The 27,400-nt window shown below is 38.6% G+C and overlaps 1 protein-coding gene across 1 annotated transcript in view; it reads right to left on the bottom strand.

Annotated features, from left to right (window-relative positions):
* pals1a (protein associated with LIN7 1, MAGUK p55 family member a) overlaps positions 1-26,280 on the bottom strand; it is a 42,088-nt gene extending 15,808 nt beyond the window's left edge. Inside the window, exons 1-2 of the mRNA XM_067455347.1 lie at positions 26,122-26,280; positions 2,217-2,345 (exon numbers count right to left, since the gene is read on the bottom strand). The gene's annotated coding sequence lies outside the window, so the exon portion shown is untranslated. The remainder of the gene's footprint in view (positions 1-2,216; positions 2,346-26,121) is intronic.
* Between the last annotated feature and the right edge of the window lie 1,120 nt (positions 26,281-27,400).

Genomic DNA, 27,400 nt, shown 5'->3' with positions numbered 1-27,400 from the left:
CTCTAAAGTGGTTAGGAGTTGCCAGTAGAGGCTCGTGATGGCACTGAAGAGAAAGGGACATGCGCAAATCTTTCAAGAGAGGGAGAATGTGTTCGAAATGTTTGACGATGATTTAATCAAACATTATTGTTTGGACAGAGCAGGCATCATCTTTTCCAGCACTGGTTAATGTTGGGCTTTATAATAAATAAATAAAAAACGCTGTTCGACTAATTCAGCAAGCAGTAGCAAGCGCTTCTTCCTCCTGCCAGTTCGGTTTTCTTTTGGAATCCATGATGGCTGATTATATATTTAAAAAATCTAGGCCATATATAGGCAGGTCAGTTAACAGCACACCAGTTTAAAAATTGCAATTAAGACATGTTTATTTTACATTTCAGATATGTATATTATAATGTATTCTCTTGAAAACTCTTTATTGTCAAATGTGTGTTGAATGTAAACTCCTCTTAGGAATGTCACAATTCAATGTGAATTTATCTGAGAATATTCTTAAATAAGGACATCTATTCAGTGATTGGTTCATGCCTATGACATCATACAAAATCCTGTTTGTGGCACTGCAAAGTGTTGTGTATCTACGCTAAGACTGACACTTAAGATTTAGTCCTACACTTAATTAAAGTATGATTGGGATGCTTGATAACCAACTTTTAAGTGCCGCTTTGAGCCAAGATTTTTTTTTACTCTTAACTCTTTTACTCTTACAAAACACAATAACCTACGGTCACAACAGGAAGTTTACTTTTTGTATTACTGTCACATTCAACACAGCTGATTAATTATAGTGCGATTTATAGCATTCAGTCCAGCATGAGTGTGCAGTTATTTAAAGATCTGTGTCAAAAACTGCACAATATGAGGATAAAACAAACATGCCGTCCTTACGGAAAAGGCTTAGGGTGATAAACAAACTGCCACACAGTGGTGGCCTTGTGGTTGTGAGTGCTATGTCAGCTGTCTGAGACAGGCCAGATCACTGCGTTATCTGCCCCTTTATCATCCCCATTTCTGACAGCTGACACTTTTCAGAAAACCCCAACTCGCTTTCTCACCCCCAACAAAACCTTGGATATGTGAGCGGCCCTGACCCTTGACCCTTCAAGCCTTTTCTTCCATCTTCTCAGACAGTTTTCAGTAACAAATAGCCCTGAGTCACAGCTCTGTGTCAGACACTCAGTGAGTCAGGTGATGAGACGTGCATTTGAAGGAGACGCTGGAAGAAGCTCTTGTAACGAGAGTACACATGGAAGAAGGATTCAACACTGAAGTGTCGGCAACTGACTTGAAATGCCAACAGTCTACCGGCTGAATTATTCATGAGACAGCGATACCATGTAAAATGGGCGTCTTCTTCCAGGAAAACCCATCCCATAGGATAAAGAAAATACTGCGTGGTGAGGATAATGGATAACCTTTGTCCCTACATCTGCCCCTCCTCCATTCCATTTTCCTCATTCCTAATTTCTCTAACTACTCCCACTATGGGCACACAATATGAGAAGATGCCCGTGCTGTGATGAAATATCAGAAATATAATAAAATGCATTTGACCACCAGACAGGTAAGGGTCTTAAATGGGTATGAAAATCTGGAAACTGGATATTTCTCTTTGTATATTCCACAGACGAGATTAAGTCCTATAGGTTTGGATCAAACCTATTTTTTTGTGTAAACAACACCTGAAGGCCCACACAGCTCACATGAGCCTGAAAAGCTTTAAGCTAATGTTGGGAGTGCTAAAGGAAATTTAATAACATTTCAAAGTCCAGCCTGATCAAATGCAACATCTTTGCCATCTTGGAGCCAGGAAGTAAAGCAGTGCCGATTACAGAAGTTGTTACATCCTAAGTGTTGGCGGAGATGAAATCATTGAGATGTTTCTTGGAAACTCTTGATTCTCTCTGCCTCTCAGTCTGACCTCAGCGGAGCCTTCTGTCTGATACAGAACCTCTCTTATCTTTAACACCATCCCTCATTTAGTCTAGCTTTACTCCTCACTAATGCACTGCTCCCCCTTTATTTCTGCCATGCCCTCCCTCAGTTTCCCCTCCTGTTAAGACTGCTCTGAGATTTTTGTGCCGCATGGCTGCCTAACGCGTTGCCATGACAACAGCTTTGTCTGTGGGCGGGAGGTCCCAAGGCCTGAGAACCAAAGGAGGAATACACAAAGAAGACACACACACAGAACGAAGCAGCAACACGGGGGTCCTCACCCGTGTTTGCCAATCAGCCCAGGGTAAGCTCTCCAGATTGTAGCAGGGTCTCTTCTCGCGTCAGTTCTGACACGTCCGCCTCCTCTCTTCCCCTGAATACTAAAAGTCTGTTTCTGTTGATGACCCCTCCTGAAATAGAGAGACATTGTGAGTGCAGGTGACAGCATGACCTCATTTACACATGGCATTAAGATCGGTATTTGTGATTTGATCATAAGTGGATGACACTTAAATGCAGGTGAACTGATTTATCCGGAACAAGGGACTGCATAGTCTAATAAATTATAATAATAAATATATACTAGAGCTGCAACTAACGATAATTCTTTCTGTCGACTAATCTAACGATTATTTTTTCGATTAGTCGACTAATCTAACGATTTATTTTTTTACCCTTTGAAATTTTTCAAAATTCTGTGGCACCCCTTGCATAAGTTACGCTAGAGGTGTAACAGTACAGACAGCTCACAGTTCGCTTTGTATCACGGTTTTAGGTTCACGTTTCAGTACAGTTCGGTATTTACTATGTTCAGGGGAAAAAAAAGGACTACTGTCAAATGAAAATAAAGAAAATAAGAACAGATAACTTAAATAGAAGCAGCAGCACAAATAAATACTATTGAGCAAAGATGAGAATAAAATAAACAATGCTTTTCAGGTAGGTCCAACATTAGTTTTTAGGTAGAGAAATGGAATGAAGTAATCAAAAGTAAAATGACCACACATTTAACTGTTTAAAATTTAAAAAAAAATAATCCTTATTAAACTTACAAAAGCTATTCAGTCAGGAGCAGTGAGTGATGTCTTTATCTTTTGTTTGACATTAAACAGACAGCAGTGAAGGCTACTGCCCCTTTAAGACCCACGGATAGTCGTCGTATTTTCTGTATAAAGTTCACTTAAGGCATTGAGTAGGCTATGACATTTTGACATACTTTTTGTGAGTTTGTCCGTTTAAGCACAGGATTTGAAAGAACTCAATATTTGCGCGCTTTGGGACGAGTGCACAAAGACAGATCTTCTCATTCGAGTCTCCTGGCTACACGGTGGTGATGACAGTGAAAATGACTGCTCATATTCGGATGTACGGCAGCACTCGCATGCGTTTTATAAAGTTTACAAAGAGAGACCGTTTTGCCCACGTTTTACTTTTATTATCGCTGTTGTTATAGTGTATACCTGAGGAGTCAGCACGTGTATTCATCGACAGAAACATACATACAGCATTATTTCCAAGTTACAACCCATATTAAAGATGCGTCATCAGATGCGAGATGAACCGAAGTGTAAGTGCGTCCCGGCATCTTTTGCTCGGGATCCCGGTTGGGAAACACTGGTCTGTATTGATTGACAACGCGCTGGTTTGTTTAGAATTATATGAGCGCCGTGACCGCGTGCTGCCGCGTGATGAAGGTGTCGCAACTCTGTTATTCAACTGCTCTGGTTTTAAAAGCTATACTAAATGCGCCAAAATGCAATAAAACTTGTTTTACGGTCGAATGCAACGCGTGTGTGAGTAAGAGACGCGCAAAAGGGCGGAGAGAGAACTTAAGGAAATGCAGCTAAACGAATATGCGTGCGTCTTTTAAATAGCGTAAAAATGAATGAATGACGAATGTGGCGGCCGTTATTGATTATGTGGCAGTCCGCCACAAATTAGTCTATGTGTGTGAAACACTGTTTGGCCTCTGTTTAAAGTATTCCCATACTTTTGATATTCGCGGTCTAGGTTTTAGTGATAGAACCAGGAGCAGAAGCCAACATTACGCGAGATGAACGTCTGACACGACGCGTCGACGCATTTCACGAACGTCGACGTATTTCCGTAGTCGACGTCATCGATGACGTCGACACGTCGTTGCAGCACTAATATATACATACACACACAACCAATCAAAAGTTTGGAATAATTATAAGTATTTAAATGTTTTTGTAAAAGTCTCAAAAAAGTCTATTTTATGCTCAACAAAGTAATACATTTCTTTACTTTCTTTCCCCCAGTTTCAGTTTCCAGTAAAAATAATAAGCAGCAAAAATTGTTTAGTGTTTTGATAATTATAAGAAATGTTTCTTGAGCACCAAATCAGCATATTAATGATTTCTGAAGGCTCATGTGACACTAAAGACTGTAGGGCTGTACTAGAGTAATCGAATATTCGAATATTCGTTCGGTGAGGTGGCATTCGATTTTCAGTTTTGAGATTCGAATATTCTTTTTTTTTTTTTCAACACGTGACTTCCGTAAAAATAAAGACAAAATAAATCCCTTATATAGAATAAAATAGATATTACATTTTGTGTCATTTTAAAAACAATTAATTTATTCTTATTCAACTGTTTATAAGCATGCTACCGTGTTCTTTATTTATTACAGTTCATTGAAATCACTGTGTGTTACTAATTTAATTTCTGTTTTGGGATTCATTTGTTTTAAAGAAAGGTTCGTTATGAATACCTTATTAAAGTTCTTGCTATCAACAGACTTTGTGTTTTGTATCACTTGTGCACTGTCCGTTTTCGGAGCATAAACCTGCCCGTGTAATGCGTACCGGAAACTGTTCTATTTAAAAGATTATTAAATGTTTATTAATATTTAAAGAATGTGTGCCACCTGATCATATTGCACCAAATGCAACACTGCACTCCACTGGGTCTGCCACAACACATTTACGATGCCGAAGAGTGAAACGTGAAGTCGTGAAAGATGATAAAAATGCAAACCGACACTATTATTATATATTTAGCCCCACCCACCGAAGCTTCGAATATTCGATATTGATTGCCACCTAAGCTTCGAAGCTCAAAAAATGGCATTCGAAACAGCCCTAAAAGACTGGAGTAATCATGCTGAAAACCCAGCTTTGCAAATATAGATATTTTTGTTTATACTTCCTGCGTGCCTCCATTATAATTCACAGAGCCATCTCTGAGGTAATCATTGTGCAATGATGGAGCAACAATCCCATAATGCACACGGCAGGAATGCAAAACAGCCTGGGAATGACATTCCTCAGCAGACCAGACCAATATAAGTGCTCTATTGAGAATGTCTGCATGCACATGCTTTCTCATGCAACATCAATACCTAAATACTAGTATAAACTGGAACTTAAGGTAATCCTTAAGACATAAAAGAACAAGAGCTGAAAAACAGACCTGTTGTAAACAAAGATATATTTCATTAAGACCTCAGTTTGTTGGGTTGCAGCTGTGTCGATATCAACAGGAGAAAATCCAATTAATCTTTCCTATAAAAAGGTAAGAGGATTGTAGCCTTACACCTACACAGAGATTTAGCTTGAATGTGGTCCACATACATGAGCGGCACACACTTCCTACATTCAGGTACTCATGCTGATGTCATTAAGGTGGTTTTCCACCCTGCTGGCCTCAGATAAGAACAATCTTAAGGCCATCTACTACACCACACCAGAGACAATAAGCAAAACTGAGCCAAATCAAACAATCCCCCTGGCAATGCTAAAAAGCCACGTACATTTACATAGACATCTATCTTTTAATGAGAGCGGCTTTGATGAACGACTGAGGTATAGTGCAATTAAATCTCAAAAACAGCCAACTGAAAGGAAAATAGCCATTGGAAAGGAAATGTATGGCATTACTGGAAAGTGGCAATACAAAAATGATAGTCTGACCTCTTCTATTTTTGTAACTATTGTAACTGACATCTTAGATTGTAATTGTAAATAACTATAGCCAATTGTTTTTTAATCTTTCGATTTTTTTATGAAGTGGGCTAAATGTTCTTTTCAAATGCACACAGGGGGTAAACGAAGAGTGCAAGGCACTTTGTTTTAGGGAACAATTCTTTTGAGTCAAAATATACTACAAAACACTTCAGTATAGAAATCAGGAATATCATAATCAGAATGCGTAGTTTGTATATCCATCAAAGCCATTTTGAATGATGTTTACTAACCAGGTGAAGTTTGTCAATTGAATTGCTTTTTTTCTCTTTAACATGCAGGGTGAAGTATCACTTGGTTCCCTTATCATACCGATTCAATTTCAGCGAGTGAAGAACAAATTTATACTGATGTATAATAATATACCGGTACTAGAAAAGTATCACGATACCCTGCTATTAAAAATGGTATGATATGAAATTGTATTAGTACCGGTACTTTAAGGACAGTACCCTAATGAGAGCAGGGTTTGTTCCATAGACAGTAAAAGAAATGGACCGAGCGTTCCCATTGACGTCAACTGCGAAAGAATGAAGTCAACCTAGGGGCACTCACTTCCTGATGGCTGAGCGAACTGCGCAGGCTCAGACTGAGCTTGACGACGTAGATGTGACGTGAGCCTCCTGTCTGACAGCTGTGAGTCTTCTAGTAGATGTGGAAAGCGAAAGCTGAATCACGTTGTTTAAATATTTTCTCCCGTTGCTTTTGGCTCACTATGGGCTTCTCCCCATTCTTCCCCCTTGACTTTATCAGACTAGTCTCCAGGACATGTCTCCACGTCCCCCCGACTGTCTCATAGACAGTAAAAGATTGCCTGCGAGCGTCTCCTCAGGTCTATACGGTAATTTCTCAACTGTGCGACAGGGTCGCGTTGGTTATGACGCAATCGTTAGCCTATTTTTACAAAAACAGCTTCTACTGGGCGATAGTGTAAGATACAAGGTAATGGAGCCTTTTATACATTGTCGTGTTTCTTTAGAAATAAACAATGGACAAATGGAGTTTTTAAACGTCTCAGATGTAAAGTTATTCACTGTCAAAGTGACTCAAAAATTAATGGGAGTCAATGGGATGCTAACAGCAGGTGATGGCTTGGTTAGCAATGGCAGCCCCTAGGGGTGGAACGCTTTCCGAGCGCTAGATTACCCCCTTGGTTTGTTCACCTACAATTTTATGTGATTTACTCACCTCAAGCCATCCTAGATGTATATGACATTCTTCTTTCAGACGAATAAAATCAGTTATATTTTTAAAAAAGTCCTGGCTAATCCAAGCTTTATAATGGCAGTGAATTGTTGGGCCATTTTTGAAGAACATAAAAGTGCATTTGTCAGTCATATAACAGTCTAATATTAATTGTTTGTTTTCCTCATCTCTCTGGAGGACTGCGTGCGCCTTGACCGTTTGGGGAGGTGTTTATACTCGACGCGCAGACTGGGTGTGGTGTGATGAGACGTCATGCTCTGGCAGGTTCGCCTGGAACTTGTGCCTCTTCGGTTGCGGAGCCGCATGCAAAAGTTACAAAATTGGACGTGCACAACGGCAAGCGAAATGGGGTCACGTGCACCCCACGTTTTCATCATTTTTGCCGCTGACACCCTCGTGCGGACGCATCGAGTATAAACAAGGCTTAAAGCTACACTGAAGTTGGCAGTTTGATAAATGCAAGTTAATTCTTCAGTTCAGTCTTTGTTTGCTAAAAAGGCACACACGTTCCTGTAGAGATAGCAATACACATTCTCCTTTTTTTCATCATCAATGTCTCCTTCTTGCTGTATCAAAATCTCACCTAGCTTTCCTCAGAGATCGTCAAGTGAAGTTCAGTTTGTGCAATTTTTTAATACTGTATCCTAAATTGTGGATAAAAGCTATATATATCATGCTGAAGTAAATTTCGTGAGTGTTAACGATTAAAAGAAAAAGAAAAACAACAAGAACTGTGACCCTAAAACAGTGATACGAATCTATCTATCTATCTATCTATCTATCTATCTATCTATCTATCTATCTATCTATCTATCTATCTATCTATCTATCTATCTATCTATCTATCTATCTATCTATCTATCTATCTATCCATCTATCCATTAGGGCTGCAGCTATCGATTCTTTTTGTAATCGATTAATCTACCACTTAATCGATCGATTAATCGATTAATCGGATAATAATTACTTTTTCTTTATTAAAGAGCAATAAGAGACAATAAGACGGGTATCTTAAAATTAACATCTAATTTGTTTTCTTTTTAGAAAAATTAAGTTTTATTGCTGAAATTGCATACATTAATAACAATTTTAATGCATACAATTGCCATATTATATTAAATAAAAATCTATTTCAAATTACTTTAAAAAGGTAAACATAGTTCAATCTAAAACTAAACCTACAACCAATAAATCTAAATAGTAGTAATATAAATAACAATAATGCCAATATAAATAATATAAATATTCTATAAATTCTATATAATATAAATATTCTAATATTCTATAAATAATATAAATAACTAAACATTGTATATGTTGTGCAACTTAACTTTCATGTTTCAGCTTCAGCTCAGGCATGACATAAGCATTTACTGTCTTATTTACTCCTTTACTGAAGCAAAACATATTGGACAGGTTAACTTGGAACAAGAGATGCGCGGATCAGCTCTATCGTCACCGAATCAGCTGTTAGAAGCAAACCATCCACCCGCGCCAGGCACAACTTCAAATCCTCCGTGTTAAGCGCGATGCTATCGTCACATATTAGCTACACTGAAGTAGGTTGCTAAACAAAACAAAAAAACTTATTTGGCAAAATTACATTTACATAAACCAGGGTCGACAACCTATACATCACACGGAGGAATAACCGCTAGAACGTGATCAAACGCGAGATATGTTTAATTCAGTTAAAGTACATCACGCATGCTGATCTTTTGAGCTAATCATTCATCATTGTAACACAGCTTGTTTTAAGTTAGTAGCTATAAATATGATTTAAGTGTGATATTTAAATTACACAAATCAATGAAAGCACGCAGCTCTGAGCTCTGAAAGCACGAGCGCTGCTCATGACAAATGCGCGCGCGTTACAGCTTGTTCTGATGTAGCCTATGTTGCGCCTAGTATTGAGAACATCTAATGGTGCATTTCGAAGATATTATCAAGTAGGATATATAAAGTCTCATTAAAGATTCCACACACATCACAATGACGGTGATCCATATGCAAAGGTGCAAACTCCATCGAGTTCATGTGTTTGGAGTTGCTCGAATCTCCTCAGCTGACGCGTGAACTGCCGCAAATGAAACTTAAATGTTCAGCGTCGCATCCTGAAGCTCAACACACAGTTTTCTTCATTTAAAAACAGCGATATTAAATGATATTACCAGTGCTGATGCCCGCCCGCTCTCTCTCTCTCGCATTGCGGTCTTTGATCTCGACATGAGCTGAAAACGAAAGTTAAAGAACGACACGCATTCATTGCGTTTTAGCGTGATATGAGAGTTCCGCGTCTTTATTAAAATCAGCATATTAAAGGGGGGGTGAAACACTCAGTTTCAGTCAGTTTCATGTCAATCTTGAGTACCTATAGAGTAGCATTGCATCCTGCATATCTCCGAAAAGTCTTTATTTTTTTTAATAATTATATAAGAAAGATGCGCTGTTCCGAGTCTTTCCGAAAAAAGCTGAGCGGGTGGGGGCGTGTCGTGTGAGCGGAGCTAAATAGTGACGTGTGCGCCGCCGTGTTGAGTGCGTCGTAATGCTGTCATCCCTAACAGCGGGAAAAACTTTATTCAAACTAAAAATATGGCTTTTAATCAGATACAGCCATACATCTATGATCCGGAATCAGACCCAGAGGCTGCAGTTGAACAGAAGCAGCAGCAAAAACGACTAGAGCAGGACGTCTCTATCTGGTACAAGTTATACACTAACTATATAATATGCTTAGCGGCTTGTGTTATTTACATATTTATACTTGAATTATATCGTCGTATTTTTGTCTTTGAAGGTGTACATGTGGGAAGTGCAGTTGTGCACGTGTGTGTGTGTGTGTGTGTTTACGCGTGGTTTGTGTAGACAACACGGAATAGTAGCACATTTGAATGAAGAAGCGTGCTTATTTAGTTCAACATATTTCCCCACTCTTTGTGTATTGTTGTTTGGAGTGCTTTTACAATACACAAACATAAAGTTACACATATAGTGGCTAGCTAAACAAATGTACACGCACTACACATCGCATGCTCCATTGATCAATTTCTATATATAGTAATATATATAGTAACTATACGTGATCATGTTTGGGCTACTTGATGAGCATAGACACAGACATTTGAAGCAGTCTAACTCACCGCCCGCGGTTCTAACGTTGGGACTGCTCCATCATTCAGCATTAGGCGATTGGAAAAGCCGGCGTCGAGCTGGGCCTTGTTTATGAAACAGTCGGCACCGAAATGCAGCGAACAGATATAAACAGTCGCGCAACTCAGTTGCTGATCCGGAAAAGCAAATTACATCCACTGTTGCCTTACCGCGGGGTTTTTGGAGAATCTGTGCAGGACTGTCTTGGTCTGGCAACCAAAAACGCACTTTTTTGATGTCATTGTTAATTGTGCGCATTACCTGTGCAGCGCAGCCTACGAGCCAGCGCGTTGATGGGCGTAGCCTGTTGCTTTCGCACTCTCCCTCTCTCTCTCTCACGCTCTTCCGGTAGAATTGTCCGTACGGCCCATACAAGGAAATTCCGCCCCCATTAACGTCAAAGGGGACGCATGATCTCAAAAAACTTGCCGAAACTTATGACTAACCGGAAGTAGTATTTTTGACAAAGAAATACTCCCATCAAACGTCCACCTTAACTTTTGAAACTTTGTCCATGTTTAGTATGGGATTCCAAGTCTTTAACAGTGTAAAAAGATCAGTATGCATGAAACAGCATTTCACCCCCCCTTTAATGATTTCTCTCATCCACCTGCAATGTGTGGGATGTTTATGCACCTGAACCGCGGATATAACCGCAATCCGCTCATACTCCGAGTCCTTACACAAAAAATGTATTTCTGCAATATCTGTGTGTAGTTAAATGGACTAAGCGAAGCGTCGAGGCAGATGATTTTGCCTCAAGGATTTTTTTGATTCGATTAACTCGAGTTACTCGATGAATCGTTTCAGCCCTACTATCCATCCATCCATCCATCCATCCATCCATCCATCCATCCATCCATCCATCCATCACAAACATCCACACTGGCAAGTTAAATATAAGAATTTATTAGCCAATGGCTAATGATAGATCAGCAAGATTGAAGATTTAGTGACATATGCAAGTGATTTACTTGCATTGTGGATAGTTGATCAGATGTGTGTTTGCCTTTTGTTTTTGCAAATTGAACATGTTCCACCGACGTTTGCAGGGTCGTGGAATGTCTGAGAATTGCTTTACTGTAATTTGATGATTGTCCGCATGTGTTGGTGCTGTTTGAATTGGCCTTAAAAAGTAACTTTGGATATAAAAACTCAATACTTGTACCAGGCATTTGCAGGTGAGCCAATAATGTCATTCTGTACCCTGTGTTGTACAACGCGACTTTATTTAATGCTATTTTACAGATCGTATGAACACAAACACGATTACACCAATACTGACCATCTTAAGGATGTTTCCCCTTCCCCCCTACTTGATGACACAACATGCAGTGGAGAGCCTCAAGACTGAAAAACATAAATAAAGCCTCGAACCATCTGCTGTTCAAGAGCTTAAGTAGCCTACTTCAAACCCTCCTGTTCCATTCAGCGACTGGCTGGCCACGACTCAACTACAGCTCTGCCCAGCACACTAAGCCTCTGGCCTCATACACAGGGAATAGGGACATCTGGGCTCTTACTAATAGAAACGGCCCTTTACTGATATAGTAAACCAACCCAAATCCAAACATTAGCCTTTATTGGCTAAATCATCAGGCTGATCTCTGATAAATGCCAAAGGGAAGGCTAATATTTCCCAGCGTGGAAGACCAGGGATGAGGCGGGGTAGATTAGGAAGAGCATGTTTGTGGTGAATGCAGGTGTTTCTAGCCAGAGCAGGTGCAGCACGGCTGGCCCAAAGGCAGCCAATGAGATGATAGCATTAGTGGGCACTGTGTCAACAACCCTGTTGTTTTTCATTCCACCTGAGAAACGGCCCTCATAGATACTATGGCTGTGAGCACACTACGTAATACAATGCCTCTCCCTGGCCGCATTCCTGGCAAGTTTTTGGAATAGAGTAGTTTCACTAATGCAAACGAAAATATAAAGTAAACAAAGGTTGTTAAACAAACTAATTCATATTCCACTTTACAAATGAGCATTTATTTTGACTAGTTCTATTGGCTATCATTTGACAATTACCATTATTCATAAATAGATTAAAAGATGTGCTATGCCCTATGATTTCCGCAATGCAAAACAACCAGACAAAAACAATAGAATGCAGTCGTAAAAATGGCTATTAAAAGCATAATTCACACAGAAATTTAAATGCAGTCATTATTCCACCTTATCTCATTTGAAACCCACAATACTTGTTTTTCTTCTAAACAGAAACGTTCCAGCTCACGTGGGGTAGACATGTTCACTTCATTTCACTGTGGGATCGTTTGTAAACAAATCTCCGGTCTATGCTGGATTTGGATCCAACAGGAATGGTGCAACACACTTATGTGAATAAAATGCATTTTGATATGTAATAGTATTGCATTGTTATAGATTGTTTTGCTTATGTGTAAGTGTCTAACAGAGCATACCTTTAGCTCGCTGGACTCAGACACGTATGTGCCAGGGCTTGAATCTCGGCAGGCCAATGAATCTCATTATATTCCGTTCTTGTTCAGCTATTCTCTCTCTCTCTCTCTCTCTCTCTCTCTCTCTCTCTCTCTAGTTGACATCTGAACGGTGGCGCGCGTGTGGGAGTGTGCGGTTTGTGCTTATATCGTCCGATCTTGTGGGCTGTGTGTCATATAAAAATAATAGTCCAATCAATCGTGGGTCCATGAGAAATAAATCATTGTGTTTGTTTGATAAAGACATTTACGAGTCCTGTGGTCGGGAGAATCATTCTGGTTGCCGCTTCTCCCTTAATCTCTCCTCTCTTCCTCGTGAACTGACAAAGGAGCTTAAAGGGTTAGATCACCCAAAAATGAAATTGATGTCCTTGATGACTAATCCTAACGTTGTTCCACACCCGTAAGACCTCTGTTCATATTCAGACACAGTTTAAGATATTTTATATTTAGTCCGAGAGCGTATCCAAGTGTATACACACTATACTGTCCATGTTCGGATCACCAGTGTCATGTGATTTCAACAGTTTGGCACACGATCCGAATCATGAATCGATTCACTGATTCATGACCGTTATAGATATATCCCCATTTGTGTTTCAAAGATCAACCCTGTACACACTGTGTGGTAGTGCTTGTAATAGCTGCGGCCCGGAGGCTTGCTCCAAACGACATTTCGTTGCAGTGTACATTTGTAATGACAAATAAACTTCTATCTATGAAGTTCGCCATTGGCTTCATTTTTATTTTACATGGAATGCAAGAACACCACAAATGAAAATTCTAAATATAATATAATAGGCCTATAATATAATTTTAAACATTATTAAAGACAAATAAACAGTCAATTATAAAATAACATCAAATTACAACCCCTATTGGGACACATCCTACAACTCTTGGCAAACAGCAGGTCTTATTGTTAAGCCCTGCATTTAGATCTAGTGTGTTCATTTTCTTTATCTGGGATGTGTAGCATCTCTTTCTCTCACGTTGAGTGTGTGTATGAGAGAGAAAGTGACAGAGGGCGCTCTCAGCCAAGCTCGGCAGGCAATGAAATTATATTTGCGTTAAACGTATTTTTTGGCTCTAGTATAACTCAATCAGAGGCGAGTGAAATAGTAAAATTTAACAGCCATTGGCTAATTAAAGACATTTTTAGTCGTTGCATATGCGAGTGATTTACTCAAATTGTAGAGTGCTTAAGATGGATGAAAGTCTTATGGGTTTGGAGCAGCATGAAGATGAGTAAACAATGACAGAATTTTCCTTTATTGGTAACAGTCTCTTCAAATATAAATCAAATGTAAATACAGTCTATTGTGACTAATGCATATATTTTTTTTAATATATAACCTGCACATGCTGCATGATAATGAGTGTAAATCTAATTCGCAAGTTGAGTATGGTGGCTGAATAGAAAATTTTATGTGCAACTATGTGTGATGCTCCACAAACACCATCTCCAAAGCTCTTATGGCCTGTTAGCGTAAACAAACAGTAAAGAGTTCCACTTAACATATTGAATGACATGTATTATTCACATGAAGGATGTTTTCTTCCTTGGCCTGGCAGACTCTGCCCTGCACAGGATGAACCTGTTACTCTGACAGACATGAAACGACTCGTCCTGAGGAGTGGCAAGTGGAAAACAGTACCTGAATTCTGCGACAGGGAGGGATCAGAGCTCTTTACCCTTCCTCACCCTTCAATTCAATTTTCCATTCAGTTCAATTTTATAACCGTCTGAAAATATCAAAGGTCTGGGGTCCAGCACACCTTTACATTGAAAAAATTGAATGAACTACCTGACACCTGACCTCACAGATATAAATCTCTCTCATCAGAGGACTGGAAAATGCACAAGAGAAAAGCTGATGTCTGCAAAGACATACAGGAGATAGAGAAGCTGGACAGGCTGACACTTCCATGGCTGTCACTGTAGAGCAGAAACAGACCAGGATCGTTATCTTCCCCAAAGCTCCAGCTCAACATTCCAACACCCAGTGTTTGCGTACCAAAAAAAAAAATCCCAGATTCCAGGCTCCTAAGAATCACGTACCACTTAGTACCAGGAGGGAAAGCAATGCTGGAGCGAGAGTGGAAATGAGAGGGAAAGAGACAAACAGAGGGAAAATATGTGGAAACAGCATGGCATGTAAAGGACAAGCAGGGATGAATCAAGCTGGCAATTGCAGTGCAGGAACAGAAAATAAAACCTGCATATGACCTTAATAAGTAAACCATTATACTTGCCTTCAGTTGAAAAGACCTTCGAAAAGTCAAGTGCATGGAAATATGTTTGGATAATAAATTACCCAAGAGACCGACAGGTGGAAACAAGACTGCAAGGCCCCACCTCTCAAACCGTGAGAACGTCAACACACATCATGTTCTGAAAACTACCTTCTGACTGTGCTGTGCTCACCTGTCTATACCGGCATGAATGTCCACATGCAATTTGTCTGTTCAGAGACTGTTACTACACATCGCTGAGAGTTCACCAAAGAATTAATAACATTCTACTCCCAGATCTAGTGGAGGCGTTCAGTGCAGAATTCGGTGTTATAAAGCACAGATATCAGATCAAACAGAAACTCATTTCGGTGCCACTTAAATTCAAATGTGCTCAGCACACACACACGCTCAGCGCTTGTCACACTCACATAGCATAATTAGTGTTTTTAACCACATCATGTTTATTTTAGGTTTCAGACATTTAAATGCACATACACACTAGCAAAAACACATATGGAAGAGGCAATAACAATCCTTTCAGACAGTTATCATTTGAATGTGTCTGACTTATATCAAATACACAGTATATAGTTAACTAGTTTGCTCTATTCTTCTCCCAGTTCTCCGGTCACTTACTTTCATGTGTTTTGTGAGACATGATGTAAATCTGACAGATCCGATTCTCTGAGGCGCAAACTAACATGCCGGCACCCATTGCGCATTATTATCAACTAACATGATCATTATAGTGAAGCATGACGCGTCACCATGGAAACAATAAGGCGACGTGTTCGTAAATATTTAGCCAGAGAATATTGTCATATTTCTGCAAAATAAAGCTGAACTGAAGCTTGTAAGAATACAGACTTTGCTGATATTAGCACAGTAACTTACTTACAGTTAAATTAGGCCTATTGTAGTTAGGTGGCTTAGGTTTTATTGTGGATTAAGTAAATTGTGTTTTGCATCTATTTATATATGCAAGTATACTTTAAACTTTTAATAAATTGTTCAATTTAAAGAAAGAAAATCAATAGAGCGTTATTCTTTAATATCATCCACCGTCGTTTTGCGTCTCATGTCGTTTTTTTAATTTTAAATTATAAGTATCGGTTCAGGCACCAGTACCATTTTAAAATGAGAGGTTTGGCAACGGGGTCGTAAAAAACCCAAACGATACCCAACCCTAATCACCATGTATTTAATGTAGTAACACCACATGAAGACATACATAAATAAATAAATAAATAAATAAATAAATAAATAAATAAAAACTTTTTTTTAATGTTTTTATTATCCATCTCAGCAATTGTACACCCTTTTGAGAGTGAAATTCAATTACTTTTCAAGGGCTTTCAAGAGCTTCACACTTTTTCCAGCACTTCAAAGCTCTAAATATTATCCCATTTTAATGCTATTTTTAATGTGATGATATGTAAAAAAAACTAAAAGTTTAAAGGTGTAGGCCACTTTATGGCAAACAAGGACTTTTATTTTAAAAAAGAAATGAAATTACCACTAAAACATGGTCGCATAGGAGCACTTATGGACTTATTAGCCATTTCTACTTCCTTTTATAATCACTAAAGCTGTCTCTTATTAAAAAATATTCTTGCTCATTGCTTTTGTTAATAAAAGCTCATTTTATCTGCATATCAATTCTTTGACTATTCACCTTTGACTTTTATTCTGAACCCGTTCATCAAGCACCACACTGAGCCAGAGTCCTGCAACGGGTCGGGTACCCGCGGGTATCCGCGGGTACCCGCATAAAAGTGTCTAAAACGGGTGGATTGTGACATTTATAAAATTCACGGGCGGGTATGCGGGCGGATAATTAACTCTGTGCGGGCGGGTAGTTGCGCGTATGGGCGGATGAAAAATATGTGCAATATTTCTGTGGCAAAGTGAACGAGAGAGCGAGAGCGAGACCAGGGCGTGATTGTGAATGAGCGTCACCTGCGAGCCACACCGGTCTCGAGTCCTCTGAGGGAGCTCGGAAGCATATAAGGACGAGAGATCACCAGACCTGGATTTGACGTTGAGTTGTTTACTTTTTATTATGTGTGTGCGCTTGGCAGATGTCGAGGGGCTGCCCACGTTACTTTCGTTTTGTTTGGTTAAAGTCTTTTAAATGTTCGCCGGTTTCCGCCTCCTTCTTCCCCCATCGAACATATTGTAGGCTTTTACAATTTCTATGTCCAAATTATCATTACACACACACGCAACAACGATATGCCATTTGACCCATCACGTCACCACCACTGCGACATTGAAACCTTTGTTGATGCCTCTCGTAGCGCGGATGAAGCGAGCGTTGCAGGAGTAGCAATAGATGAAGTAAAAGTAAAGTTGGTGAGTGGAGTAGCTATATGAAATTGTTGACAATGAGTCTTTAAAGGCACTTTTGCCTGTTTCATTAGCCCATTCATGACGCTGTTGATGTTGAGAGAGGGGCAGGATAAAAAAATAAAGCATTTTAATTTGAATGTTTTAGCGTGTGTGATTTATTGCGGGCACGGGTCGGGTAACGGGCCAAATATTAACGGGTCTGGGCGGGTACGGATTTAATTTTGATATTTTCACGGGTCACGGGTCGGATCTGGTGCTAAACCTTGCGGGTACGGGCGGGGGCGGGTCTCCAAAAATGGACCCGTGCAGGACTCTGCACTGAGCCACTCCATCCTGCCCACCACCATAAGTAAATTCTCAACCTATGGGAGATTCTGTTTACAAACCGAATCCAGATTCTGCTATAAGGATGGGGCTCAGTGGAAAGTGATCAAGGATGCAGTCACAATGTATATTGCAAAAGATATGTTGCCCATATTTTTGATATAATATAATATATATAAGTTTTGGACCCCAGGTATGTGTTAACAAGCCACAAATATTTGACAAAAACGAAATAAATGTTAAAACTTGTTTCAAACCATTTCTTTGTCATCGGATTGATTTTAAGTGTGTGTGTGTGTGTGTGTGTGTGTGTGTGCTGGGGGGTGAGGTCTATTGAAATCGTAAATTAGATTTGTGAAGGTCATTTAAAAAAAAAAGATTAGGGCTGTCAAAATTAACGCGTTAATAACGCAAAATCGTTTTAACGGCACAAATTTTATTAACGCGCGATTAACGCAGCGCACATTTTCTGTTTGAGTCATGGCCCGTAGTTGAAGAAACCAACAGTACTAGTTCAATGTGTTTTATTGAACTAAATACATTACAATCGGCTAAAATGAATATGCACAAATATTTTTCTGAACAAGAGAGCTCCCGAGTCTGTGTTTTTCACACAGTTCACCTGAATCATGGCACAGTTTGGGACACACACACAAAACTCAGGCAGTTCAATAGGGAAAGCGCATCTCTTAAAGAGGCAGAACTATATTTCTCCTCCCGGTATGGTGTGGTACTGGTGCGCTCCCAGGTCCGCATGACCGCTTTCACATTACCAGTTTTTCATACGAATTGTGCCTTGTTCTGAATGAAACTGCCACTGTAAAAAACTCCCTTTATTTATATTGTTAAAATGAGAGGAATTACTGCTTATTCTGATTTTTTAAGCTTAGGCTTAAGAGACATGAACTAGCTCTTTGAAAAACATCTGTGACCTTCGTCTAGTCTTCATGTTCTGAGTATGGTTTCACTAATAATAAACGTACATTTGCATAAAGCATGCATATTTGCCCATACCCATGTTGATTAGAGTATTAAAAACATTAATTTAAGGTACATTTAGAACTGATAAAAATGTGATGAAGTTGCGATTAATCGCGAGTTAACTCATGACAATATGCAATTAATTGAATAAAATATTTTGATCGATTGACAGCGCTAATATAAATACAAACAAAAATCGCCCATATCGAGACAGAGGCATTCAGATTAGTCATTGTCATTACTGAAACACAAAAGTTTTATTTAGAGTGCACTTTCACTCACTGAAATCTGCACTCTCATCGAAGCAGTGATGTGCATGCGATGTACGTAGCTGATTAATTAATCATAGAGTGACTGGCTGTTTTTGTTCCATTTCAGCAGCGAAAACAATTTTAAACAATTATCACAACAGAACCATAGCACACCTGATGTGAGAGGCATAAAGCTGCGGCTTGCGACATATAGCCAACACCAAATTACCTAACAACAAAATTGTGGCCGCTGGCCAGTGAAAATGCTGAGTGGCTAGTAACCTTGAAAAATCACTAGCCACAGCCACAAATATCAAGTGCCCTGACTGTAACTGTTATTTAGTGTCTGTTAAAGGTAGAGATGCACCGATCCGATACTCAGTATCGGCTCTGATCCGCCATTATCATTTGCCGCATTGGGTATCGGAAAGACAGGACCGATCCAAATTCGATACGGTGCGCATAATATTCTGTTATTGTTAAGCCCCAGTGCTCCACAAAAGGCTCAAAAACGTTGTTTGATTATTCACTGCTAGAGAAAACTAAAGTAAAACCGCTTAGTGCACGTGAACGGCGCTATTAAAATAAACTTGACGCGCCTCAAGTCTAATAACAAGCACAAACTGTGTTAAATAATATTTTGTCCTACAGTGTTTTTTTAACTTTACCACAGTAAAAGATGTGAACGTGGTATAATAGACAAAAAACGAACGCAAACGAAAGGAAGAAACCTGCAAAAATGAGTGCGTCGCGAGTGAAGATTTGGGAAAAGAAACGAGATGTCCCGTGGGATAAAATGGACCAACGTTAGGCCTATTGTTAAAATTCACGGAAATTGAAAAATCTGATGACCAGATTGCAAAACAGAATTAAAAAGCTGGCAAATCTTAAATTGGGCTCAGCCTCCCTCTCTCGAAATTATAGTTTTAATTAAGTAGAAAATACTATGAAAGGAGATATTAAAATAAAAAAGTGCACAACTCCTCCTAAGTGGAAGCAAGCAAATTTTCCCCTAACGTGCAAACTAGCGCGGATGAGTCCTTATTCGGGTTAGTAAAATAACAAAATGTAGTTTTTAAATAGGCCTAGAAAATATATTTATGTAAAGAGATAAAATACAGAGTAGCCCATAGTAAATTATATATTTTTATATATATATATATATATATATATATATATAAAAAAAAAAATATAAAAAAAAAAAAAAAAAAAAATCACAATAAAGTGAACATGCTAGTTTTTCTAGCAGAAAATATGAAGACTGGAATGTAAACCTTTTTTTTTTTTTTTGCGGTGATGGCGGCGACGATCAATAATTCTGTTATTGAATTCTGCTAAGTCAACATCTAAATTGGCTTCACATGACCGCGGTATTGTGGTAAAACGGTAACCGTCCCAGTCCTAGCTTCAAGCACATCATCCTGCGCACGGGATGCACATACACGCTTTGCACCGCTCTATATTATAATACTTTTGCGCTATGAAAGCCTTATTAATAGCCTCTCTTTTCTACCCTATCTAGAATATGTTGCTGCCTCATTAAAAAGATGCACTATACATTTTTAAAAAATGTCTTTTTTTAGTATATAGGCTCTATTTCCATAAATATATTTACTTGTTTTTCATGAATATATTTTGTGTAACATTTTAGCAGATTTACAGCTTATTCACTTTTGTGGTTTCCTTTATTTTTTCCCCACTAAATGTTTAGATTTTATACAATTATTGTGCACTCGTGATTTTGTAACTTTTGCTCCTGAATTATTCTAATTTATTCACCATCTATTGTAGTAGGCAATTTTTGTCATAGATTGTGATTTTATATATTTTTCTATTTGTTGCTTTTCTTTATAATTAAGTCTGTATTTAGTCGATTGTGTTTAACTCACAAAAGAGTGATTTTTAATGCAACACACTAAGGTTTAGAAATTCTACAAAGAATTTTTAAACAAAACTGCATTGGTATCGGTATCGACCAATACTCCGAATTGTTAATATCGGATCGTTCTGAAAAAATGATATCGGTGCATCCCTAGTTAAAGGGATCATACGATGGTTCTAAAAAGAACATTATTTTGTGTATTTGGTTTAATAGAATGTGTTTACGTGGTTTTAGGTTCAAAAAAATCTTTATTTTACATAAAGTACATTATTGTTGCTCCTCTGCCCCCCCTTCCTGAAACAATTTTTACAATGCTCATCATTCTGAAAAGCGTGGCGTGCTCTGATTGGCCAGCGATCCAGTGCATTGTGAATGTCTCAAATAGCTTAAAGCGTCTGACGAAAGTGTCACGCTTTTTACCATATTTAGAACACTAGCTTCCAAAGCAACGCAAAATTGACAGATGATAATGTGGGTCCTACAATACCAATTCAAGCCCAAATCTGATTTGGATGACCAAGCTGACTGATCGACGTTGCCAGCGCGACTAGACCAGAAAGTATCAGATTGTTAAGTTTGCATTTGTTATCGTAGAAACGGCAAAGACGTAAAAACAGCCTGTACTCTGTCCTCTGAAAAATGCACAACACGCAACAGAATTTGGGTTGTACCGTTCTTGAACCGAGTTGTAACCTCCTTTGAAAGGCCAAACAAAGTAGTTTGGCTTTCGCAACAGAAAACACAGCGTCCCCATGACACGGTGGCGCCGGCGATACCAATACTACAGTGAGAATAAAAATTAAGCCTTCTTTCTTTGCGTATAAGTTTTATGAAACTCTGCCCCACATACTGACGTAGATTTGTGGGGGTGTGTTTGAACAAACTGTTCTAGGAAGGTAGCCTGGTCTTTCATTTGTACAGAGAGTCTCTCCAAGTGACAAGCGTTTATTTCCGTGAAGGCAGGAACTCTGTGTGTGGGAACGTGCTGCTGCTCACGTGGTCTGTAACATGAATGTATGCTGTAAATAAAATGGCATATGCTTGGTATGATAAGAATAAATGCTGCTGTAAATAACTGCCAAATTCAATTGTTTACCTGTTTTTCTTCTTTTTATTTTTTGAACAGTGATGAAATATATTGCTCTTGTAAATACTTTCCAATATTTAAAGAAATACAAGTCTAGAAATGCATCCAAATGACAGCGAAGCAGGTGCTCTGCAGTGGTCAAAAAGGATATAAACATTGAATTTTGAAGTTCTCAGAAACTCACAACCTTGTCGAAAGCAGTAGGTAATTCAGCAGGGGATTTTTACACAGGTGGTGTGAGACGGACGGCAATATGTCATGTATATAAATGATACAATACCCTCCAAACCCCGGAGAAACAATTAACGTTACCATCCATATAGGGCTTCAGCCAACTCCTTCACCACTAATGGAGCGAGCTGGAAAATCTTTGAAAAACTTTTCCCAGACCCTGTGGGGAGGAGGGCCACAACATCATGGCCACCAACAAACCTCAGTAAAGATCGTTCTTGCTCCAGCTTTAACATCTGGATATTCGGCAGTGGAGCCACAACGGAATTAATGGTTTTGTTCACATCTTTCTCTGCCGCTATTACTGAACTACACATCACGACATCAATGTCATCGTTCTCAGCCATTCCCTCTGTTTGCTGATTGAACAGGTTAAAATTTGTTCAGAGAAATCCTAAGAATATACATAGACGGAGTACTGAAGGAAAACTGAGCGCTATTGAGCGGCAGCACGTTGGAAGGTGGAGCCAGGCTACTAGGAAGGTGTGGCTATATTACAAAAAATATATATCTTTAGGTTTGAGACTTTGAGCTTTGTAACTCTACAGATTTTATACATGCACAAATAACTACATAACACACTAAAGATAGTTTAGATAACACATATAAGACAACTATTTATGTACATTTGTTGTGTATTGTATTGGCTTACATTTATGTGTTTAAGTATATTTTAAACTTTTAATATACTGTTAAATTTAACAATTTTTTAAAGTATCGATTCAGGCACCAGTACCATTTTAAAGTATCAATTTGGCACCCAAACAATACCCAACCCTTGTAAGAACCAAAAAATTATATATCAACACAGTTCTACAAAAGAACAGCACAAAAAAAAAAAAATGCTTTTAAGTGTGCTGATGTGTTGCAATTTATAGCATTTTAAGCCTACTAGACAGTGCTGGTGATCTGTGGCTCATCCACTCTTGACTGGTTGCTGCACCTGGACCAGCCTACAATGACTTAGAGATCTGACAGAACCCAAATGGAATCAAGAGATTAATATGGATTCCTCACAGCTAGTATTAGCCAGGTGACAAACAGTCAAAACAAACATTTCACATAATGAATGAGTTTCTAAAGTCCGTGATTTGAGAGCCACATGCTTTCTTTTCATTGTCATTCATTTGAGACCAAAATACTGCTATTTTTCTTCAAAGACCTCCTGAAAACTAGTGGGAAAATTCAGGTCTAGACAGAAAAGCAACCCTGCGGCATTTTGGGCTCTCTAGGAGAGTTTGTGATTTGTTAATTCTTAACCGTGGTGGTCCATCAGGACTGCAGAGCCCGTGCATACTGAGAATTCCTCAGGGGACACAGACAGTGGCTCTGTACACTGCTGTACCAACCTCTTTCCATTCACCATCCACAAGAGTCACCTTCATCCCTCTATTCCCATATTAACACATCATACATATCTGAGGCCCTGTTTATTAAGATGCATTTTGGTCGATCGGATCACAAGTAGACAAGGGGGACAAGTACCTGTTTACTGCCGTTTTAATCCATCGCTTTTCTGCACTTTCAATCACTTCTGTCCTGATTTCTTCGAGGAGGGTCTATGGGAGGCTATTTTCAGATCTTTTAATCCAATGGACAAAATAAGCTCACACAATTTACATACAGAGGACAGCCGCTTTAATTTCTGCTCTGATGTATATCTGGAGCAGGAAAGAGAGATATATTTTGCATGCATTGGTTTTCTCTGTGGCGCTCGCGGGGGTTTCAGAAAAATGTCCACTCATGGATGTGCACGTTGAGGGAGTATTTTGAAAGCAAAGAAACCTTTTAAATTGTAACATTATTTCACAAAAACATTTTACTATCTTTCTGATCAAATAAGTGCAGACTTGGTCACCATAACAGAATAAAATATTAAAATCTTACCAACTCCAAACTTTTGAACAGAATTAAATTAAATGACAACAAATGAACAAGTTCTTTAAAAAAATGTTTTTAAATCACACTATAATAAAACAGAAATTATTTGGATATAAATGTAATTATTCTGGATACAAATATTATTTTAATCCATTTGATAATAATATATTCAAACCCACTCTGAAGAGTGTCAGGCTGTTGTCTATATACTATATCCAAAAGCAGGCCATCAGATTTCCTCAGTCTGACAGGCCAAACTCAGTGAAGGAACGTGGCAGTGAGGTAATATGATTCTAGAGCGTGCTGGCATTAACACCTCTTGCTCTGCTTGGAAAACAGATACCGTCTCCTTGAAAGAAAGCCCATCTGATCCAGTGCCAAAATCCTCTATCATCTATTATACCATCCTTTATTTGTGCAGTAACTCCACACCAGCACAAAACAAACAAGACTGCCATAATAACCTACTATTATGTATTATCATCAAAAGCAATGAATCATTTTATGGAACAAATGATCTTTGACTTCAGCACATGCATCAAGAGCAGGGAAGGTTATCTCAGTGACTGTGCTGCTGATACAGGTTACCTACGGCCATGCTGAATTATATCACAGCAGGCAGTGAACACTTATCTATAAACAACACAGAGCAGCCAGCTGACTCGCAGCTTATGATCTGAGGAAATGATACAATTGTCAATTGTGTTCCCAATAATGGAATGAAGACATGGATCACAGCCAGCCCTGGTTCAGATTGTACCTTTGAAGACTTAGAAACATACAAAGACACATCTACAAAACCAGACCAAAATGTGTGTGTATCATTATGTGTATATATATATATATATATATATATATATATATATATATATTCTGTCTAGAATATCCCTTTGAAATCACTCCATAAGCAATTAATTAAAGTAATATGATGCTCTAAAAGTTACGTAAAATTATTTTGGACTATGAAATATAAACATTTAAAGTGTAGCCAACAAGTTAGGAACACAAGAATATAACTTTACATTAGACCAATCTACCTTTTTATGCCAGTCTTGAAGAAAAAAAAATGACTACCAACTGTTAAGACTAGTCTAAGAAATGTATGCAACCAACCACAGGTGTAAAACAGCCTGAGAAAGAGGCTGGAACACTATCTTGCTATAGTACCACAAGAATAGATTCCTGGGGAAAAAACATGCTTTATTTCCTCTCCTTTACTATCACATCAAACTATCAGAGTCCATTGAATATTCAAAAAGGAGGTTGATAAAATAAACCAGAACACTTAACTCTTAATTTTATAAGCACATAAACACTTTTAATATGCCTACTAAACAGAGCCCAGTGTCTAGAGTCCGACATCATGACACAGGCTCCTCGGTTCATTAAAAACACACAAATGCTCAACGTAAACTGTAGATATTTTTTTCGACTAGTGATGTAGTGAAATACATAATCCCCCTTCGCTTCCCTAAGGCAATTCAGCTATAAAATAAAACGATAACGCCCTTTCCATGTCAGCTTTGATCCATGGTATCTCAGTAATCACACCAGAGAGAATATGACGAGTTCGTGCTATCAGATTTCAGAACCTTCCGGAAGGCAACAATGCGACATTTGTGCCCTAATAATGGCTGTAATGAAGGTAAGGTTAGATGAACAATGGCAGTCCGTGTATCAATCAAAGAAACTTCCAGGCAGTTTTACCAGGTTGTTTAAATCCGCGGTTTAGCGATTTTTAACGTATAGCATCAGATTCACAATTACTTAATCCAAAACAACACCTAATTTGTCTCAAACTTTCACTTTTTGGACGTAGAAAGCGCCTATGATACCTAAAAATGCTGTCTATGTAGGCAGCTCATTAGGTTTTGAGAGACAGTCGTTGTATGAGCTTAGTGTGCTCTCAAAACTGAACAAACAGTGAAACATAGAACTTTTAAATCTTATAAACTTTCACTTGAATGTGTATAGAGCTTTATTTGAAAGAAATACGACTGTGTTGTAGGGTTATGCTGAATATTTGCATAGCTAACACAGCTAGCTGGCCACTTCCCGAAGTGCAGCGCTGCTTTCTTTCCCAAGCAACCTGTTGCAAACAACACTTACGCCGCGTTTTAACGGCCAAAACAACTTAAAAGTGTCGCTTAGCTTACCTCTTCAGTAAGACGTGCCGTTCTTTTAGTCCAATTAGTGTATAGATAGTCCCAAAAGGCGGTTTATACAGGATAGGACATTAGATTGTTGTCATATTGTGTGACGGGTCGCTGTAGCTCGAGTCTCGGGACTGTGTGAGTCTGTGAGATTGACGGAGAGCGGCTCAATAGCGCCTCCGGCAACCGCATGAGACGCCGCTTCTGATTGGACAGATCCACCATGCTTAAACTCCACCGTCCAATCACTTGTGGTTTTCCTTGGGAATATAGATTCGACTACAAATCGGTCCGTTTCGAACCAAATTAAAGGATTTCTTTTTTTAAATAGTCTAACGTTAGATCCATAACGTAAATAAAAAATAAATAAATACATAAATACAAAATAAGTAAAAGCTTAGACTTATGGTATAGCAAATTGGCCTCTGTGAATAGTATTCAGGTATTCACCTAACATGACAAACTGGTTGCACGCTATAACGTTATATAGTAACAGGAAGTAAGTTATGTCCACCTAAGTTTATATTTCAAGACAGTTGAAACACACACACACACACACACACACACACACACACACACACACACACACACACACACGTGTAGTGTGTGTGAGTGTGTGTATAATTATTAGCATTATTAAATATTTATTAAGTACATATTTTAAAAAGATATTATTTAATAAAAACATTGATTATACATGCATTAAAATAAATGACAGATATGGATAACTCAATAAATGACAGATATGGATAACTCAATCAACTTTCAGTGTTTATTTAAAAAAAGAAACTGAACCACGTCTTTACATAATGATCAAGAATTTTAATTCTCGCATTAGATCAGTATTACAGAAAATGATATTATAGTACAGAGTTTTTCAATATATTTTCAATACCATAGTATATTCCTCAGGAGTGCTGGTCACTTGTCTGTACAATATCACTCTTGCATTTTTTTACTGTACATTTTATGTAATTTGTTTAAAAAGGCTGTCAGCACTTAAATAAGCTGTGTCTTCATCTTGGAAGTTAAACAAATAAAAGTTTTAAGGGAGCTCAGCCTCTAGGATTGGGCCGGGCAAGTTTAAATGTAAGGGTAGTGGGTAAAATAGAGAGTAATAAGGGCAGAGCTATGAGGGCCAGTTTATTATGAATTATGTTCCAGACTGAGGTAGCCTGTAGCACAGGACATGCCTCTGTGTGCGCTGAAGTAGCACAGACTTTACACAGACCTTCACCCGTCATCGTTTCTGAAAACGATCCGCACAAAGTCTGTGATACCC

Source organism: Pseudorasbora parva, chromosome 10, assembly GCF_024679245.1.
Source record: "Pseudorasbora parva isolate DD20220531a chromosome 10, ASM2467924v1, whole genome shotgun sequence".
Classification (NCBI taxonomy): Eukaryota; Metazoa; Chordata; class Actinopteri; order Cypriniformes; family Gobionidae; genus Pseudorasbora; species Pseudorasbora parva.
Note: the sequence above shows the minus strand (reverse complement) of the source record. Positions and strands in the feature narration are given on the sequence as shown.